The sequence below is a fragment of the Lutzomyia longipalpis genome, chromosome 2 (genome assembly GCF_024334085.1).
Source record: "Lutzomyia longipalpis isolate SR_M1_2022 chromosome 2, ASM2433408v1".
Classification (NCBI taxonomy): Eukaryota; Metazoa; Arthropoda; class Insecta; order Diptera; family Psychodidae; genus Lutzomyia; species Lutzomyia longipalpis.
In genome coordinates this window covers 2399816-2421553 of record NC_074708.1, presented here as the reverse complement: position 1 = coordinate 2421553, position 21738 = coordinate 2399816, and the positions used below count along the sequence as shown (strand labels likewise).

General features: G+C 36.6%; 1 protein-coding gene and 1 long non-coding RNA gene across 9 annotated transcripts in view; both read right to left on the bottom strand.

Moving 5' to 3' along the window:
- The window catches only part of LOC129788572 (neural-cadherin), a 273188-nt gene that overhangs the window by 103196 nt on the left and 148254 nt on the right, over positions 1-21738 (bottom strand). The window lies entirely within an intron of this gene.
- The window catches only part of LOC129788584 (uncharacterized), a 70379-nt gene that overhangs the window by 14498 nt on the left and 34143 nt on the right, over positions 1-21738 (bottom strand). Inside the window, exon 2 of one of the 2 annotated variants that reach the window (XR_008750378.1) lies at positions 11656-11767. This is a non-coding gene — a long non-coding RNA (uncharacterized LOC129788584). Of the gene's footprint in view, positions 1-8108; positions 11768-21738 lie in introns of those variants that run through there. The other variant, XR_008750377.1, reaches the window with a different exon arrangement.

Here is a 21738-nt window from a genome sequence, read left to right as displayed (position 1 = left end):
TTGAAAAAATTAAACATTCAAGTTTTTTTTTAATTAGAAAAGAATTTAAAGATTTTTTTTGGAGAAGAGCTTTCGGGAAGCTTTTAGGGAAATAAATAATTTTTTATTGGAAAACATTCTTCATTGCTGAACCACCTAGAACCCTCTTATTTATTTCATCCCCCAAAGCACCCCCATTAGAAGAAGAAACTCCAAGAATTCCACCTTAAAATAAATAGCTTCCGCTGACGAACTGTTTTAGGTGCCTCGCGCGATTGAAATTAATTGAAGAATTAAGCAAGGGTTTCCAATCATGAATATTGAGTAACCCATTAATAAATGGGCCTTAGTATAGAATATCGGTAGAGGAATACACTGATAAAAAAACAACCCCCTCACGCCGCACTGTGTGTGCTGAATTTTGGGTTGTCTAATTAAAACAGGATTTTGGGGTAGGGCTTATCGGTGGCCGATAGGGGTGTGGAAGTGTTTTTTTTTTTCAACCAGCCCCATGTGGTGTTTTAAAAATAAATAAAATTGTGTAATGAAGTCAATAAAAAAGCGAATAATTTCGCAAAGGGAATTAAAATGATTGCCATGAGAGGGGATTTTTTTCCACGGCCTCAACCACCCCCTGGGGAGGGGTGGGTGGAGTTCATGAAAATGTGACCCTAAATAAATATTTGAAAATACGTATAGTGGAATTTTATGGTGAAGCTCCACACATTTTGGGCACAAAATTGCATATGTCGGAGCATATATGAATTGTTTATTAAAATAAATGCCCATGCTGATCATAAAAACATGCACCATGTTCAATCGACCATTTACGGAGATTTAACTATGATGCCTTTGTTATTTGCGTATCATCATTATCGTGGTGGTGAAAAAAACCGCCACCGCCGCCGCTTGATTGTAGTGCGAGTTTTTCACTTTTCCACCCTCAATTGAATTAATTTTCACGTTGTTTGACCTTTTTGTTCGCGGGGGAGGTTTAGTGCTTTAGTGTGGTGATAGCCTCTATGATAATACATAGTGTGTGTGGGGGTGTGGAAATTGTTAAACAGCCTGAAAAAGAGTTGTGTGTGATTTAACAATGAAGGCTTTTCCGGTAAATCATTTTACAATATTGAAAATTAATCACTCAACAAGCAATTATAAATTAAACCATAACATCGTGAATTCAATGCAAAATTTACAATATTCCCAGGAGCAAAAAATCTCATAATTTTGATAAATTCCTTGAAAATTCAGAGCTTATAAATAGCGTAATTCGAGGAGTTTTATGCAAATTTTCAAATACCGATTAAATAGCCGTATGAGTATTCATATATAAAATTCAATAATAATAATTCTATCATCCACCTAAATAATACAGCAAAGCTTTGAAATTTGTTTCCTAATTTCCTGGAAAATATCCTATAATATCACATTCAATAACATCACACCCCCCATGAGGTCTAATATTTAGTTTATAGAGGAAATTTTCAAAACTCTCACCCTCCGCTCAATCAACAAATCTCATTAACCCCCTTTTCGTGTGTGTGTGTGTGCGTGGGAAATATACGCGAATCAACCCCTGAGGATTTGGGAAAAATCCCCATCACAATGATGATATATAAACAACAATTTAAGGGTGGTAGGTGTGGGGGTGTTGTTGTGAGAAACAATCGAATTTCAATGCTGTAAAAGGCCCACCACCCCCAATTGAATTGAGGACTCCACAATATGGTTTGATTTATCGAAATCAGCACGGAACAAACATTCTGGCATAATCAAACGTGACGAGAATTGATTTCAAATTCTACATAGCAATGCCAATAAACTATTGTTGCTCACATGGAGCTTTTTTTTGTACTTGATGCTAATTCAGCTGTCCCCGTCTCTCTCTCTCTCTCCTGTTCTCAAATTCACCGATTCTGACTAAGAAAGGTAAATAACTACAGAATATTCTGGGATATGTTTTATGCAGACAGTGCAGTGTTTGTAAAATTTATTTGCAATAGTTCTTAAAAGTGTTTAGGAGTGATAAAAAATATTCTCAAGAATACTTAAAAATATTCTGATACTTTTAAAAATATTCAGGAATGATTAGAGATCTTTGGAAATTCATTAAAATGAATTATATTCAGAAAAAGCTAGAAGTATTTGAGAAATATTCAAGAATATTCTAAGGAAGAAAAAAAAGTATTTTATCTTTAACATTTTATTAGTTTTTAAACTAATTGTTCTAAAAACAATAATTCACACGCAACTGAATTACAATTAATGTCCTCAAAGAGCCAATTTATCAACCCCTTTGCTCAACTCATAGCGTATACATATCTTGTAAATGCAATCAGGTGTTTTGCATTGTAGGCAAATGGTTAGTCTGGATGGTGGTTTTAGTGCAATGAAAATCCAAAATATCATCCCAAAGCGGGAAAGGTTTTGTTGGAAAGATAAACATTTTGTGTGTGTGCGGGAATATTTATTGAAAGAGTGTGCTCGAGGATTCAAATTAATAGTAGAAACTCATTTGGCTGGCACTTTGAATGCAAAATTAATCCACATATTATTGCATTCTATGGTAAACTGCTATGCTATGTATCGAATTAGCCGTGGGAGCTTTAATTTGGGATATTTGCCAGATATTTTGGGCTGTATTGATGCAAATATTGTGCGGTGAGATTGTGCACCAATGTGGAAAGTTAATTAATTTTCATTTTCATTTTATCTTTGAAAAACTTATCACAATTGTGGAGCTTTTTTGTGTAATTTTCAAAAGAATAATAATTCTGCAAAATGGGGATGAAATAGCAAAAGCTTTGAAAATGTTAAAATTTTATTTAAAGAACTTTCAGAAGAAAAAATGACGGAATGTCAAATAGCATGAATTACTATAAATTCCTTTAAAGAGAGAAAAAAAACTATTGTACATAATTCTCATGAAGTACAAATACATTGAAGGTCCCCCCAAATAACTTTGCTTCTGTAGCTTACTCTCTCATTTCTCTCTCTCTCTCTATTAAAATATATCCTGTGTGCCACGCACACACAACTCCTCAACATGGCAAAGAATGTAATAAAAGAGCTTTGGGGGGTTCAAAGAGCTTTTTTTCCCTGGGATTTCTCCTTTTGTTCGCACCGCGCGCCAAGGAAATGGGAAAAAGCTTTTGAAAACGAATTTATTCAAATTCTCCCTTCAAACTATCAATTCTATATAACTGTGGGATGGATCTCGTATTCCCCACTTTCGCATGACAAGATATGAATAGTAATGCTAAAATTGCTTCAGAGATTTTGTCTCTATGTATGGGAAGTTTTCTTTTTTTGCGGGAAGGCGAAGACTGCAAAAAAAAACGTGGAGACAGTCACTTATCGTGTATTTGTTGAAATTCATATGATGGGGTGTGTGCTTTTGCCCGTATGACAAAAAAAAAGCTCGCCTCATGCCCTTCCATATGGCATCTCTGTGTGTGTGAATGGAAAAGCTTTCGCTTTGGAGGAATTTGATGGGAACGAAAAAAAATTCTCACAAGGCCCTCGTATAGTGAAACAGAGATGTCGGATTTTTGTCAGTCAGTTTCCCGGCAAGAGGATTCTTTTTCTCGTTTTCTTGACAAAACCACCCCCTGCCTCACTTGTGGAGTGGGGTAAATCTTTTGAATTCTCAGAGGTTTGAGTGGGAGTGGCGGATGATAAAAAAAAGCCCACACAATTGAATTGTGGATGATATTTAGGGAAAAATTTCACTTTCCATATACGCTCACGTCAGCCATAATTTACATAGGAAATTCTCTCTATATCTTGGCACAATAAATACGACGATATGTCGACGAGGATGGTAGAGAAGAAAATGCCCAAAAAATTGTATATGTGCGTGTGTCTCACATGAGTGAGGGTGAAAGCATAACAAGTGTATGAATTTGATGGAGGGCAAAGTTGAAGAATCCATGGGGCCAAAAATATACACGCGTCGCCACACCAGGGGCCACCCACCACCACTCTATACATACTTGAGGGGGTGTGAGGCATAGGAATTGCTATATATGTGAGTCTAAATGCAAATACTTTTCTCTCCTCGCTACACATCTCTCTCAAACCAATCCTCGTATTTACGAGTATTTTCTGCAAGAGTGTTTTTATGCCTATTTTTCGATTCACAGCATCTCTATGCTCGCCACCCCTCCATTTCAAGAAGAAAAAAAATTCCCTCACCAAGGCAGCCTTCCAATTCATCGGAAAGCTCTTCTTCTTGCGCGTCTGAATGCCTAACGAGAATACCATGATGGCTATGAGAGACAGCAAAAAACACACCAAATGGGGGTGGGTTTGCCCCCTTTTCTCCCCCCAATTTACTTCCCTCAACAACTCACTTCTTGAGCATGTCAAAAGGGAGGAGGAGGAGGAGGAGGAGAAAAAGCGCAAAATTGGAATCGATGAACTTTCTCTCCGCATGATTGTTCCGGGAGGGCCAAGTCCAAAAAGCATACGGGAAAGCTCACAAGAAAAACATGACATAATATAGAATGAAAAGCTCGTTAAACATCCCGAATGATTTTTCCACGAATTTTTCCACTCTGTACGCCACCATAGATACCGTTATATTTTGTCACATGAAAAGCAACCTATACTATGGATGAAAAATCACAAATAAGCATCCTCAATTTTCAATCTATCCCCCCACCCCTCACGCTCTTTTATCCCCTGACAGCAAGAACAACAAAATCAACCACAACTCATTGAAAATTTTTCATCACACATAAAAGTCCTCAAGCAGAGTTATTTTTAGTAGCACATCAGAGCTTTTGAAGCGTACAAAAAAACTCTATATGTATTTTGTTGAAAGCTCCTCTACCCTTGCTCGTCAAATTCAGCAATTAAATCTTTGTTTGAAGGGGGATGTTTAAATGAGAAAAAAAATCAACCCGTAGTGGATTGATTTGCTGTATTTGATTGATTTGATAAATTGAGTGAGGGTAAATCCTTGTAAATTATCTTCTATCCTCGAAGGGATTTATCTCCCTTTTTTCCTGGCAATTTCCACCATTTGAAAGCTCCAAAAGGGTGTGCTTTAAGTGCTAATGATTCTGACCCAATTTCGAGGATTACAAAATGCAAAAAGAAGAGCTTTTGAATACAGATAGAAATCCCAAAAATAGAAATTCGGAGCTACTACATATATTATTATTATTTTTATGATAAATTAAATTCTGTTTAAAATTCTGAGTGAGTATTTACCATATTGAAATATATTTTTAAATAAATATAATAAAGTGAGAATAATTAATTTATTAGTGGTTTAATTAAATTCCTAGCGGATGCCTCAATTACAATAAATATTTTTTTTAAAAGGTCTTTGATTCATTTGATATGGTTTTGTTCGATAAAACTTTTACACAAAAAAAAACATTAAAAGGTTCATATTAATTGTTTTTAATATGGTGTATATAATTAAAAAATTTGTGAAATATGCATTGAGTATCAATTTCCTGTCAATAATTGATTTTTTTTTCAATTAAATGGAATTGTATTAAACATAATTTAGTGTGGTAATTTGCATTGCTTTTGGGTAATAAAAGAGTTAACAAATTATGAAAATATTTAACATGATTTATGAGAATTCTTCAGCTTAAAATAAAACTAAAAAAATTTTCAATTAAACTCTTCTTAGAATTTTTTTCTTTTCTCGTAATTCTGCCAAAAATTAACCCAGAACAATGTTGGATAAAGTTTCCAAGTCTAAATCTAATTGTGGTAGAATCAGGAGGTTGAGAAAGGAGCTTAAATTCACCCACAACGGAGGGCAGGACTTTAGCAAATTCAAATTAGAAAGAACAGTGATTTCAATTAGATCCAATTTGCAAGACAATGTCCCGGGGAGGCCTAATTTAATCTTCACGGCTGTAGAGTTAAAAGTTCAACCAGAACACGATATATAAATTAAGCCCAAAGAAGGGAAAATTTCTCGAGCTTTTCTCCCTTCTGGATTTCTTTTTCGTAAAAAGCACAAAAAGCTCCTGAAGATTAATTTGCGAAATGTTAACAATTTGAAAGAGTCTTCATCACCTGATTATGGCAACTACATACTATGTACGTAACGTACTAATTCTCAGGTCATTGTGGAAGGGACTTTATTGCCAAAAACCCAACCACAATAGGGGTGAGTTTATTGTAATGAAGCGGCTTGCCAAGGGGTTCCAATTGTCTGGGTAACATGCAATTATTCTTCTATTTGGCAACCCATTAAACAATTCAACAAATCCCTAAACACACATTTGGCACACACAGAGAGTCCCCCTAAAAGTTGAAACTTTTCCCCTCACATTATTGTCGAGCAAAATTGCGGAGAGGTTAATCATTGTTCAACTTTTGTGGGGAATATCAAGTGGATTGTTGGGTTGTTCACAATGAAGGAAAATCTCTGCATGATTTTTCTTTTTTCTCTAATTCCCATCGACAAAAAAGAGAAAATTATTCTCATGAAGAAGATTTCTGGGAAATCTTGTTTTTTTCGGTCTCTGTGGGCAATTGAATTAATTACCCCCAAGCACAGGAGCAAAAGAAGTTGATGAGACGTTCACACACACATCCCATGTGAATCGATACACAACAAGAAATACTTTGATGAGATTGAAGGAAATATATTCCTTCCCGGAACCCCCTTAGAAACCCTCAAAGGAACATTTCAATAAAACACAGAGACACGAATTTACTCTTAGTCAATTAGATGGGGTGAATGTGTTGGATGCAGATCAATGAGAGTTTATACGTAAAATTTATTAATTACTTAAGCAATAGCATATTGGATTTGCACAGGAAGCGCACAATTTTCGGGGGTGGAAGATGAGCGGGTGGGGAGCAAACACAAATATCACATCAAAGCCCCTTGTGAGGTTGAAATGAGAAAAGCTCTTGCCTGTGCTTTATGTTTTCTCTTTTAGTCTCTCATCTCTGTGCCTTCGCCTTCCGTAACTCTCATGGCTTTCATCTCCGGACAACCGGAGGAATACATTGTCTATTCTAATGACGCATAATAAGGAACAAAAGAAGTTGAGAAAGGGATTGTAAGTGGATTTCTTTTGGGGATTCTCAGGGAGATTTGAAAAAATCCCAAATGATCCTTCCATGAAGGGATGGATTTAAAAATGAAAGTGCATTAAGAAGGAACAATTGGCAATTGGTTATAAGGATTGTCCATAACGAAACGAAAATAGAAGTAGAAAAAAAATATTCTGAAGGTTCCAAAATCATTCTAAAATTCAAACCAACAAACAAACAAAAGTCTGAAACAATTAAAATAGTATTTTTTGGCACAAGAAGAAAAATTGTAGCAAAATAGGAAACTCTGAAAAATGGCACAGCTCGTAAATCCTAATAAGATTAGTTCCCAAATGGGGTATTTAAATTGCCTTTCATCAAAAACTTTCTCACTGATCTGCAAAAGCTCCCTGTCTGCCTCCCCGGAAAGTGTTTGTGTCCGCCAGCACAATCGTGGGTGTGAGGGTTGGGGGGACAAATGAAGCCATTCTTGGGTCATTTGTCGGGGCAATTTACTATGAAAAATAAGTGGAGGGTGACATAGGCGGAAGAAAACTGTGATCACCCATTTATTTTTCCACGGGGAATGAGGGAGATTGTGCTATGATGCCAGTGGGTGGGGAGGGTATAGCAGCTATGTGTAGCAGCAAGGCGTCAATTTGGGGCCCACAAGGCAAGAAAAAAAGCTGCGACAACTTCAAATAAACAAGTGTAATGTCACTGAACTTTATCTCGTCTTTGGCGGCAAAATTCCATTCGTCGATTATGTGTTTTTGCACGCTCTCCGGACATCCCTCTACCCAAGAAAACTTTGTCGTTTCACTTAAATAAATCCTGGCAAAAGGAGGATCCATTGGAGAGTGCTTAAGGGAAGATTTTTCACAAAATACAAATTCGTGTATAAAGTGCTAGAGATAGCGACAAGATGTAATATACTCGAAAGCTTCTTCTTTTTCTACGAATTCTTGGCAATTGTTCGTTTTTTTCTGCAGCAGTCAAAGCTTCGCGGAGATACTTACACAAAAAGCTTAAAATGTACGAAAATGCACAAAAAGCTCTCTTTCTCTTGCACTCCATCTACTTAACTTAATAACTCTTCTACGTCATTTTTTTGGCATTTGGATAATAATTTATTTACGATCCCAGGAAGAAATCCCCCCTCAAGCACTGAGTGATGATTTTATTATTGATAGGGCAATAAATTCCCCATTTTATCGCTTGATTTTTCACGCAAAAACAAACAGTGAGCCCGTGGAATGTGATTAAATTTATATACTCATTTTATTGGCAAATATTTAATTTTATGAAGTCGTCACGATGAAAAGTTCCCCACGAAAATGAGGGGGTTTGTTTAATTTGTTTCTCAATAGGGAATCACGAAAACTTTTCATAATATACCTTCATTTGAATGCGGCAATGTTTGTGGTGTAAATTTTATTGAGAGACTCCGATGAATAATTAAAATGTCAAGATAAATTTTGTTGTTTTGGCCGTGCTTTGGGAAAAGGAAGTTTTTCCGCGAAAAAAGGGGAGAATGCGAATTTCCCACTCACAAAAGGATGTAAATTTTCCACTGGGAGGGATCTCAATTTTAGGCAATTGGCCAAAAGCATCTTGAAATCTTGAGAGTTTTGAATTTTATTGAGGAAAATGGTGGTTAAATGTTACATTTTTGAATGTTTTGAAACTCGCTGAAAGTTTAATTACAGGGCTAATCATTGCTTGTTTTACGAGACTTTCTTATTTGATAATTTTTCGTATAAAAAATTGGCTTAAAGGTGAAAATGTTAATTTTTTTTATTTCGCTTTAAAGACTACAATTTAATTTTTCCAGAGCTTCAAATTTTTATCAATCTTCAAATTCTGATGGGTTTTTTACATAATTTTAAAGCTCATTTTTCTTCACGAGAAATATTTGAATAAATAATTTAAAGCTCTATACATAACAAAACCCAATTTAACAGCATGAAAATCCGATTGAACCACTACTACATAACCATCAACCCCTTAAATCATTCAAGAGGGGTCTCATGAAATGTCTCGAGATAAAATTTATGTCAATAAGATTCATTCTCCGCATAAAATTCAATTCCATGAATCAGAAAATTTTTCATGTTTATTCCACGACAAATAGCTTTGTCGTCCCTTCTTCTTCTTTTTTCTTCATATTATGTGTTAGCCAAATCCCTCATCCTCCACTAGGGGGTTGTATGTCTCCTCTACCCTATCTACAATACAGAAAAAAAAGATCCTGGAAGAAGGATCCATGGCGGGGTAATAATTTTGAATAGATTGATGTTTCATGACCTCAAATTCCCAATCTTTTGCAACTTATGTGGGCTACATTGAATATAATCTATAACCAGAGTGGGGGTGTGACAGAAAACATCCTCGACAGCTACACAAGGTTGGGGTTCTTCTCGAGGAATCTTCAGCTATCGGGGAGTGAGTGGAAGAAGAAAATCAAGGTGGTGAGAGTAGAAATTCCAACAAATTGATCTCATAAATAATTTATTTGCCAGGTTTTTATGAGTCTCCCCCACGAAAAAACAGCACATCGAGTGGGGACAAAAAAAGCTCAAATGGGGGGAATATATATTAGAGGTTGGGGGGTTCCGCTAAAAATGGCATAAATATACCACGAAATACAAGAAACGCGGGCATTTTTTTCCACCATGTAAATATTTATGCTGAACCATGGAGATGCTGGCCACCCCCATGACTATTTTCTGCAACTTTATCCTACTTTCCACGGATGGAGATTTGCGATGGGCGGTATGGGGGTGAAGACACGGGAAAATAATGTATTTATGGACTTTCATGATTCACACTGGAAGGAAGCATAAATCACAATCAAACTGATGGACTTTTCTTTGGCCTCTATGTGCAAGTTCCTCCTGCGAGGGAGTGGGATGGGGAGAGGGTAAGAAAACACTTTGGGAAGTAAAACAATAGCAATTTATTGCCGTTGGGAAAAGTGGAAAATAATCAACAAAAGAGCACGGAGATTGGAGTTTATTCAACCAAAATTTAACTCAAAGAGATATTAAATTTGTGGAGGATGTAGGCGCAGTCTTCGTGAGGCAGAGTTTTCTCACAAGAAGAAATTCAAAACGACCAACAAAACTCCTGCTACGGTATTTTTGCGTCTGCGGCATTGCCATGAGGGGGTTGGGGGAGGGTCTGTTAACGTTGGAAAAGCAACCACACACACACTCATTTTCTTCCCTTCATCGTGAAAATAATAAGAGAAAAGGATCTCCCAATGTTTCCAACAACTTGCTTGAATACACTTTAATTAGGTAGCTTTCGCAAACCATATCTTCGTCTTGTGGAGAAAAGACAAATTCCCCGTACTTTGTGTGTGCTCCAAAAAACGAGAAAACACAGCATGAGGAACGTCATTAAACTTTTCAAAGCAACGAATTGAATCAATGGCAAAATGAGAGAGAGACTTTTCCTCCCGAAACTCCCCCTGACGCACCACTCTGGCTGTTAGCAGCTCAAGCATTTCCTTGTTTAACATTTCTACAATTTTTCCATTTGATAAGCTTCTTTTTGCTTTTCTTTTTTATGGGCGCACTCAAGAGTTCTCAGATGGGGGTGAGTTTGATCGTTAAATATTGAGTATTGATTTGAGAGGGTGTTTTATTATGAAATCTCTGTGAGAAAACCTAGGATTTTTTTTATTACTAAAGTATACAACGAGGCACTAATTAATTTACTCCACATCTACATTTTTCGCAAGAGCTTTTGTGAGCTTAGAAAGCACGTGAAGAGTATAATTGCTATGTAATCGGATTTTGTTGGAATTTTTGTTGAGAAAGTTTTTTTTTTGTTAAGAAAATCTGAGAAATTTTCAGTAAAAAAATTTCCAGCTTTATCATGGACAATCATTTCATTACAATCTTTATTTTAGGGAAGACTGGAGTGAGGTGTGAATCATATAAAGAATTTAGAAAAGCTTTAAAATATAATGGAGAAAAAATATATATTAAAAGCTCTAAAGAGAGTGAAAATTGTAAAAAAAAGAACATTCTTAAGAAAATATATTAACTCAATATTTTCTTATTTTTCATTGAAATGAAAAATCTTTAAAATTTCCATTTTCAGAAGAAGAAAACATGACTTTCAGAAGATTTTGATTATTGATATCCAAAAATAAAAAAAAATCAATCATTCCCACAAGATCCACCCTTTAAGCCACCCCCCATGAAAGCAAGTATATATAGAGAGATCAAACTGAAAGTTGCACTTGAATGCAATTCATCTCCACAAATTGGAAACTATAAATTCTTCCGCAAAAGACTCCCAGCAGCAGCAAATTAGATTCTCGGAACTTTTCTAAACTATCTCCAACATCATTTTGGAGTCTCATGTGCAATCCCACCCGACCCCCTTTTTTCGCTTAAAGGGATGATTTTCTCCACACACAACTCCTAAAATGGATTTCGATTTGCGCTGTGTGCAGAAAAAAAACGACAATTCGATGCAATAAAAAATTAAATGAAAAACATGGCATGAAAATTCTTCCGCATTGGAGCTTTTTCATTCGCGTTTTTCGGAGCTCTGTTTGCCTTTTGTGCGTGAGTCGTTGGTGTTTTTTTTTCCCTACTCAATACCAGCCTAAATGAATATTTTAATTAAATTTACTTGGCAAACCAGAGAACTCTCCGCGTGTGCTTTCACCACACAAACAGTTTGAGCTTTTTTTTTAAAGCTCACTCGGCACCTTTTCCCGGTATTTGAAAATGTTCCACATTACCTGCAAAGAGAGAAAAAAAGAGTTTCAATTAGTATAAATCATGAGGTTTTTCTTGCAGACTGTGAAAATTAATGGGGCTGTCATTGAGCTATTTTAAACTTTATTGTCTTTGCCAGCCTATAATTAGCAAAGCTGCCAAAGACAACACTTTCAGTCCACCATGAGATAGACTAAATAAAGCGGGAAAAGAAACAAGTACAAGAAAATGCTTCCCGAATTCCTTTTGCCTAGACTCGATGACAATAGAAAGTTAAAATCTTTCGAGGGGGAAGAGGGAAAAAATTCTTAAGATAGAGAGAGATTAAGCTAGATTTTTTTTTCTTTTTCTTCGTCCTAAAGCTTAACTTTGTTGGCGCGAAGCCGTGCGGAAGAGCAAAAAGCTCACTATATAGGCAAAAGGAGTTGAATAAATTAGAGAAAGGGAGAGCGGGAGCATCCCCCAGAACATCATTTAAAAGGGGCGAAAAACCCCTTTATTGTTGCCATTTGAGAAAAGAAATCTCCTTTCGGGTGAGAAAATCTTTGAATGTTTCCACCACTGCTGTGTGTAATTGTTGTAGCGAAACTTTTCCATATAATTCCAATTGGAAGCTCTCTCTCTCCATACAACGTTTCACCCCCATTTACCCCCCTCGCTAAATCCCCATTTTCCAATTTGCCACCCCCATCCCCCCACACACGTCGTATATAAAATGGATGAAGGGAATTTTTTTTAATAGACAAACTTAGGGCTTCGAAATGGCTTTGAATTAAAATTTATCGAAAGGCATGAAAGGAAATCCCCATGATGACCATGTAGGGAAATGATTGCGTCATTTATCATTACATCTCTCACAATTCCACGGGGGGAGAGGAAGGAGGTGAGGGTGGTTGCCTAAAAAGGGCTACGAAAGAGAGAGAGAAAAGAGAGATTTGGAAAGAGACTGCCCAACCTTATTTATTACTTCGCATATTGCAGAAAATATATATGATGGAATTCATTTTATATTCACTGACCATGACGCATGGAAAAGTCCAAATTTTTATATCCTCCACTTGTTTATTTATATTTTCTCTCTGACCACAGTCATATACGGGAAAATTTATGCGAATGCTCCACCGTAAATAATCCTCGGGATGTCTTTTGCTTTTTACCACTTACTCATCTTGTACACAGAAAAAAAATTCTTTCAAGAGAGATTTTTGGAAATATTTAAGAAAATTCTGGGAAATTCTTGAGAAAATTTCTGGAGAAAAAGCCTTGAAGATGATTTTTAAATATTTATAAAGTTCTTATAGAATGTATTTGAATGAAAATTTTCTAGGATTCAAGATTTTATTTTAGCTCTGGTTCTAGCTAGAAATTTCTTTTCTGGCTAGATTTGTTTTAATTTGAGTCTTAATCAAGAATTATAGTTTTTCAAGGTTTGTTTTAGTCAGACATTTCTGATTTTGATAGAAATTTCTAGGCAAAGAATTTAGTTTTTAAAATTTTATCCTAGCTCTGGTCAAAACTAGAATTTTTTCTAGGTATACTTTTATTTTATTTTCTCGCCTTAACCTAGAATTTTAGTCCTTTAAGTTTCACTCTAGTCAGGAATTTCTGATTGAGCTATAAATTTAATTTATTGTTTTAGTCAGAAACCCTTTCCTCCAAGCTCGATGTTTTCGTTCTAGCTACAGACTACGTTTTTTAGCTAGATATTTCAAACTTTAAAGCTTTAAAGCAATTGTTTTATTTAGGAAATAAGTCCAAATTTCAGTCTGGAATTTTCTTCTAGTCAGAAGTTTCTCTTCTGTTTTATATTAGCTAGAATTTTTTTTCTCTTCCTGCCCAAGTTCGGAATTTCTCTACTAGGCAAGCTAACCATAAATTCCCCAAAAATTACATAAAACCCTCCATTCTCGGCCAATCCCGAAAATTCTCATCCATTCCCCAAATTCCTGCTAGCTTCAGGGAACTTGACCAAAGTCAACCCACCCTGAAGACCTAATTTTTTTTCTGAGTGTACCCCAAAAGCACGTTCCTTGTTCCATTTCGCCAAGCCATTCTGTGAACTTTCACCCGTATTTTAGTTGAACCAAAAGCAGCTGTAAGAGTGAGATTCTCTCTTCGTGAAAATCTCCCCTGAGGACAACCCCTCACAACTAACGCATCCCCACATCTTTTAGGTATGTCTGTACCCAGTGAAAGCCCCCCCACAAGATTGAAATGAGAATTTCTGTGGTGTGATGCTTCCGGCTATGACATATCCCTGTATTTGATTAAAATTCCATCCCCATACAATGGAAGTGAAATGGATCAGAAAATTATGGTTTTGGTTATCGAATCTTGTAATTTTGGCACACAAGGAGACTACATATAAGGCCGCACTGCCTAACACGAGTATTTTGCACAACCTCATATTGACGTGTGGCATATTGCAAATCATGCACTGAATAATTCCCTTCGCCTCAAATATTGCGGGGAAGCATTCCCTCCCATTTCTAAATTACAATTCCCACACCCTTCAAAACGAGCTTAAAGCTTTTCCCACATTTGCGGTGTATTATCGTCGGGATTTTCCATCTAAAATGGGGAGAATTAAGCGGGAATACACCTCTGGAAAATCTTTCAGGGAAAGTTAAAATAAAAATAAAGAGAAATATAGGATGCTCGCGCCGCCTGAGCAAGTGTTGCTCGGAATCGCTATTGCATAATTTTTATCAGAGTTGCATTGAGTCGAGGCTAAGGTATGGGGCAGCTACTTGGGGATGTGGCTATAGATCGCACTTGCAACCACTCACTGTGTGTCAAAAATACGCACTGAGGGCTTTGAGGGGTATTCCGGGGAGGGACAGCACTAGAAATACTTTCATTGGATGGAAAATCCTCCGATGTGAGTATTTATTCAAGTACACTGTGCTGAAGATTTTCTTTGTTAAATCCGGTCACCTACGATCTCCTATAGTGGGTGCGTCTCGTCGGGGAACCATTGCTCCGGTTCCTCGCCCCAGGTGCGAGCTTTTTAAACACTCGTATGAGTACATGGCTCCTACGGCCTTTAATTCCTTGCCTGAGGCTCTCCGTGGGGCTCTAGGCGCTTATAACTTTAACACTAAATTGAAGAGCTTCTTTTTGAAACAGTGCGAGGAGGACCTTATTAAGGGTCTATAATTAATGCGTTTTGGGGCTAGGGGGATCCGGGTTTTGGGTGCCTCCCTTTCTGTTTCTTCAACGGGACTACCTGCACTGCATTGGCGCAGTATCTGCTCTGCACCCACGATTATTTTCATTCTTTTTTATTGTATCAAAATAAAGGTAAAAAAGATTATAACAAGCTGGGATCGCTACGAAACTCCTTGTGCGCTTTTATTTATTTAACAACACAAGATCAAATAATGGTTTTTTTCTTTCAGCATACAAAACACGATTACCATATCCTTTTATAAAACAAAAATGTGTATGAGGTTGATGATGCAATGGTGATATCCTTTTATGAAAAAACAAAACAAAGTTGAAACATAATATTATTCACGATATGAATTACAAATTATAATTATTGTCGTATAAATAATTAAGAAATGAGTGTGAAGTTAATGATGCAACAATGATATCCTTTTATAAAAGCCTCAAATGAGGTGAAAATATCTTTACACTCTCTTATGCAAAACCTCAAATGAGGCAAATATACGACTTTAAAATGCATACACCCTCCATATTTACATCTTCTGAATGTTTTTCTGCGGCGAGTGAGTTTCGTAGCGGGAGGGGGGTTACCTAAGATTCGTGGAATCTTTGACTGGATCCAGCGGACTCCTGAGAGTGACCTACATTGTGCTGAGAAAGTGGATGGCACCCATTTAGCCCTTATTTTGCTTTTTACCATTTTTCTATTCTTTCTGGGGGTCTTTTTTGGGGTCAGTGGGGTTTGATTTTAGGGTTTTGGGGTTTTTCGGGATTTATTTTTCTTTCCTTTTGAATTTTTGAGTTGTCGGCGTGAGTACCCTCTTCCTCTATACATCAGCCTTCCTTAAAAACTTTTTCTTTTTAAATGAGAATTTGCATTTGTTTGTTTATTTTTATTTTTATTGTAATTAACTTTATAGTAACTGTGAGACTCAGGCAGTGGTAGGACGCGTTCTTTAGAACCAAGTCCACTGCCTTATCCATACTCATGTTAAATATTAAATCATAATGTTGTACACCAGGAATATGTAAAATTTGAGTGTGTGAATAAAATTTATTATTATTTATTATTATAATAAATGAATGCGGGGGACCGGATAGTGGTGAAATAAGCTCAATATCCTCTTTCTGTTTGAGAAGTATGTATGTATACAATTGTGTAAAAGGAAGGGATTTTATGAACTGCACCGAGAAGAAGGATATTTAGTGGACTTGAACAAAAGTCCATCAAAGCTTCATTAGAAGCAGAAAACGTGCTTAGAAGCTCAATAGTTATATATATTTTTTAATCTTCCACCCACCCCAAAGTAAGTTACTTAATTACACAGTGATGCCGTAGACAGTGCAAGACATTTAATTGGATTCGCTCCATTTTCTCCAAAGCACAGTTTCTCCGCAAAAGGGATTTCCCGCCCAACAATTGAGATGGATTGCAAGATCTGTGCAGCACCGAGAGAGACGTTGCGCGCGAATAATTCAGCACAAGACGAAGCAATACATCTCATTTCGAATCATCCCGTCAGCATTTTAGCATGTCATATTGTGATTGCGTCGCACAAGAAGACGCCAAGAGGAAATTTTATTGCCCAATAAGAAAGTTTTAGGGTGGGTTAAGATTTGCGGTACATCTTCCGGGGGTTGGAATGGGGGGCGTTTTATGAGAAATGTGAACAATCTTAGTGTATATATCTCTGGGAATTTGGATAAATTGACCTATAGGAGTGAAGAACTTGGTTGGAATCCGCATTGCTATTTGGGGCAGAGGAGTAGTTTAGATCAGAAATTGAAATTGAACACGATATTTTACAGCACACACACACATACCGAAATAGTCTTCCTTTAGATAAGTTAGAATTTGACTATTAAACCACATTTTGGCAGGAAATTTTTCAAATCAACAATTTTCAAATATATTTGTCTCCCAAAATTCTTTTTATTATTCCATTTCAGTTGAAAATGAAACCCTAAAGGAAGCTTTTAAAATGTTCAGAGCACTCTGAAAAATTAAAAACAATTCAGAAGATTCGGAAAATTGGAAGAAACTCAAAATGCAATTTAACAAATCGATTTGAATCTGGAAAAGCTTGCAGAGAGCTTGAGTAGTTGGGAATCTTTAGTGAGAAGCTTTTCTTTGAGAGCTTTTTGATCTTTCTTGTGAAGAAAGTTTACGTACAAAATTAATATGAAATATAAAAAGCTGAGAGCTTTTACCATTGTGCATCGAACTGTAATATATTATTAAGGATTTTTTTAAAAATTTTTTTAAATAAAGCTTTTAAATAAAAGCTTTATTGTTTTAGAGCGACAAAATATTGTCATTTTTCTGTCAATTCATGGAAAATTAAAGAAAAATCATTAGCCTATAAATAATATTTAATAAAAAATCTATACTGCTATCCAGAAATTAAAAAATAATTAGGAAAATTCAAGGAAACCATTTTATTTGTATTTTTTTAAAATGTTTTTCCTTCTTTTATCCAATTCTTCAGGTATATAATGAAAAAGCTTTTTATTCAATAAATTAAAATAAATTTCTATAATTAAGGCTTTCAACTAATACTTTCTTAGTCCAGAAAAAAAAATTCAGAATATTTTAAATTCCAGAAAAGAAAGATTTTCTCCAAAAGCTCTGTGAAAGATTAAGGTAAATTTTGTAATGTTCTCACATTAGATATTTTTAACATAGAATCAACATAGAACCCATGTTCATCCAATTCCTTTCACTTAGGGTTAGGTCAAGCCAATTCTAACCTATCCAATGGAATTTCCGGGCAATTTTCATAATACCAATGGGAGCCTTAAAGCACTACCTCCCTTCTTCTCCCTTCCTCTCTCACTCTTTCCCTTCGTATTTTCACTCAAAAGGCAGAGAGAACCTTGGGCTTTATCCTCAATATATTGACACATAATGGCACACCGGGGATGGGTCCCTGAAAATAGGGTGGTGTGGTGGTGGTTGGTGGAAATGGGGTAGTAGCAGCAGAAGGTGGAATGTAGGAAAGGACAGTGAATCCTCATTTGAATAATATGCAATTCAATAAATTCTCATCCATATTCATTTTCTCTTCCTCACACTTGGTGGTGCTCAGCTGGTGGATCCATCGTGACATCCTTCGCCGTATATACGCACATATTGTCCTCAAGTCCTTATTTAAATTTGAATTACCGACATAATACGACTCCTACCGTAATTCCATCTCAGCACAAACTACCGCACACAGAACCGGCAGCAGTCACCCACACTGCTTGCTCTGACCCCAATTGGGGCGCCTCCGGATGGGGTGGGTGGGGTTTTTGGGGCGCGTCGCTACCATGAGATGGGAATAAATCCATACCCGCTTGAGTTGTGTGGGAGGAAATGCGGGTTTTTGCGGGGGTGAGAGGGTGAGAGCGAAGTGCATGTGGTGTGAAGTAAATGTTGTTATGAAGTTCGCATTGACCAAATGGTTCCCATTGGACTCTTCTTCAATTCAACCCCGCATTTCCGGCATGTGCATCGCACTTCCCCCTTTTTTCACGTCTCCCCTATATGGCGCGAGGGTGGGTGACGTACACACACTCAAATAGCATGAGGTTCGTGTGATATCTCACAAATACACACCGAGTTCTCAAAATCAGTTTAAGTGCGCACACAAACTCTAGAGATGCTAGCTGGCAGGGAGAGAGAACTTCCCGTTCATAGTCTTTAATATCCCAAACCACAGACATTTTATGCATAAATGCACTTGCACTCAAATGCATATTCATCGGAAAATTCAATTTCATCCCTCATCCCGCCTGAAAAACTTTTACCGGCCAGATTGTTTGCCAGATGAATGAGCAGAAAATATGCAAAAAATGTCCACAAATTGCTCCAGAAGCGACAGAGGAAAATTTTAGAGGAATTTAATTTGGCAAAAGAAGAAATTCATGAGAAGCTTCATTTAATTCTGCTTGAGAGGTATTCTCGTTTTCTTTTCTAAATGCATCGAATCGCTCGGATTTTCAATAATGGGGGTAAAGTGGAGTGATTGGGGATTTAGGGATGATTTTGTTGCTATGAGTTTCTTCATTGTTAAACAATTATTATTTTCAAACAGATAAAAATAAGTAGAATATCTTTATGTTTTAAGGATATTTTCTCTAAGAAAATTTGACAATTTGACAATTTTCTTAACTAAAAATTTTCTTTTTTTCCCCTAAAAGTCATGCAAAATCTTTTATTTTCACCTGAATTTTTAGAGACCAAACCTTCTTTTGCAAAATCCACATATTAGACGAATAAAAAAACGTAAATATGCTTGCAGATATCGGAAAATCGTAAAAAGTAACTGAAATTCATCGCTCCAACAGCCGTAACAACTCTACTCAAACATATCGCTTATTCATGATGAATTCAAAGGACCAAAACCACGGATAAACCATCCTGGGGTTGAAAAACATTCTCTCTTTTGCATAAAATGCATTCTATTCCCCCCTCAATCTCCCCTTCTATCTCCCATTCATCGTGTAAAATTTCAATTTCCTCCCAAAAGCGTGTATATGAGAGGGGCGAATGTAAAATTCAATAAAATCCCCATTAGTGATGGGTTTTTGAGGAAAATGCGGCTTTGAATCAGTGTTCAATTTGTCCAAACATCCTGATTTAATCGATCATCACCACCTTCACCACTGTACCCAAAATAATGTTGCAAAATGTCCCAAATTTTGCTAAAACATTCCACACTGAAAGGAATTTTTTTTAACCGAGGGCAGTATCCTGCAAAAAAGGAAATATTTTGGATTTTTTATTAATTAACAAATTTTCCTCACTCCCCTCACAACTTCTACACCTCCTATAAGAAATTCATGAAGTTTTCTCATCGCAAAAAGGAAGAAGATTTTTCCCCTAATTCTTCTTGACTTTCCCTCAACTTTTGTGTTTTGGATTTTTTTTCTGGGTTAAATGGAAATTTTAACGATATAGTGTGGGTGAGTGTGAGGGGAAAACAACTCGCCTCATTTCCAACGCATCTGTGAATAATAAAATAAACATGAGGTTCATGGGAAAAAGTTTTCATTGATAAATCCCCGATTGGTGAACCGGAAGCTGGGGCATCAATAAATAAAATTCAAGCCTCTGTGTATACACACACCACAATCTAACCCACAAATGAGATTCCACCTCCGCTGGGGCTTTCAATCGCAAAACCACCCCTAAAAAGGAGGGGGAGTCAAGCAGAAGATTGCTGACAAATCCTCGGAGAAAAGTGGGATGAAAAATTCCCTGGACGGTGGATGCTGGTGAAAACCCATGTGATTTGTTAACTTTCAGTATATAGGATTGTGGGGAGCCGATGGAGAGGAAGAAAGAATTCTTTTTTTTTCACTATACAAAAGGAATTGAAGGGGGTTTGCAGAACAAAAATCAATGGACTGGAGGGAGTTTCCTTTTAAACTTTGCGAATTCTGAATATTTTTTGTTTTTTTTTTCTGTTGCTGTATTAATTTTCCGATTTTATTGCTTTAAATTGAGGCCTGATTAAGGGTAAAAAGTTTCTCCGAAATGTCAATGAAACCACTTTAACGAATTTTTATTTTTAGTGTTGTATTCTACATCTAATCAATTTTGTTAAAAAAAAAATAATTCTATAACATTTATAATAATTATTTTTAAAGAATAAAAAATAAAGAAAATTTCATCAAAAATTCTTAAATGGGTAAATTCCGTCGTAATTATTAACCCCCTTCCACTGACTTTAATCGTTCCGTATCGAAAATCCATAAAACTATGCAAATCTCCATACCGCAAAATCATTGATGGAAATACGATGGGGCGGCTAAAGCTCTATACATACACGTGAATGAATGCAGACAATCATTTATCAACCCCCTCCCGCACAGGGAAGGACAATGTAAGAAAACGGACTCGGAAGCTCTCATTCTGTGTAACAGCAGTAGCTCAAGAAGGAAGAGGCGAGTGAATTAGAGGACTCTTCATGGCAAAATCCAACCCCTAATAGCTCTCCCACCACCCCTCTGCACCCCCTCATTGTTCTACAAACACAATCCATGCCCGATAGCGTGTGAGCTTTAAACCCCAATGGCACGAAGACGCTGCGACTCTTCTCTCTGGATTGATACACTCGAGAGATTGCCCGTTGCCGAGGAATCCCTAAAGCAAATAACCGCCCAGGAATTGAAGATCAATGCTGGAGGGGGTTGGGGTTAAGGAGGGAGGGGTGGAAACAGTATGGGTTTGTATATATAAATGGTTCACTGTCCAAATACACTCAATGTTGGCAAATTTTAAAGCACCAACCCCTATCTGTGTGGATACAGTCGAGGGGGTTAGTTTGCTTTCAATGTGAGCTTAAGAATTTCCCCCCGTATATGGCAATTGCTCAATGTACCATCACCCGCAGTGACCTCAAATCCCATTCGCTCTTGTAATTTTCCATCCTGAACTTACTTAAAGGGGTAAATAAATTCCCTGTCCCATTAGGGGTTGAATATTATTTTTCATTTTCCCGCCTTTTGCTTTTTCTTATGATTTTGCGGGAAATTTCTTTGAATTTATTGAATTGATTTTAATGAACTTTTTGAGCTTTTATGGAGAATTTTTTTAGTTGAAGAATTTATTCAAAATTTTTTCAATTTCTTGTGTGACAAAAGTAGCAGTTAGTGAGCCACCCCTTTGACTTTTCTTGGCCGTTTGTGACCTAGTCTGGTAAACTGAATGAAAATACGAGGAAGTCACTGGCAAAAACCACCAATTCAAACTCAATTAAATTATGCCCATTGTTCGACTTCTCCATGTAAACATTTTTACGCTCGATTTTGTAAAGTTCAATTGAGGACACTT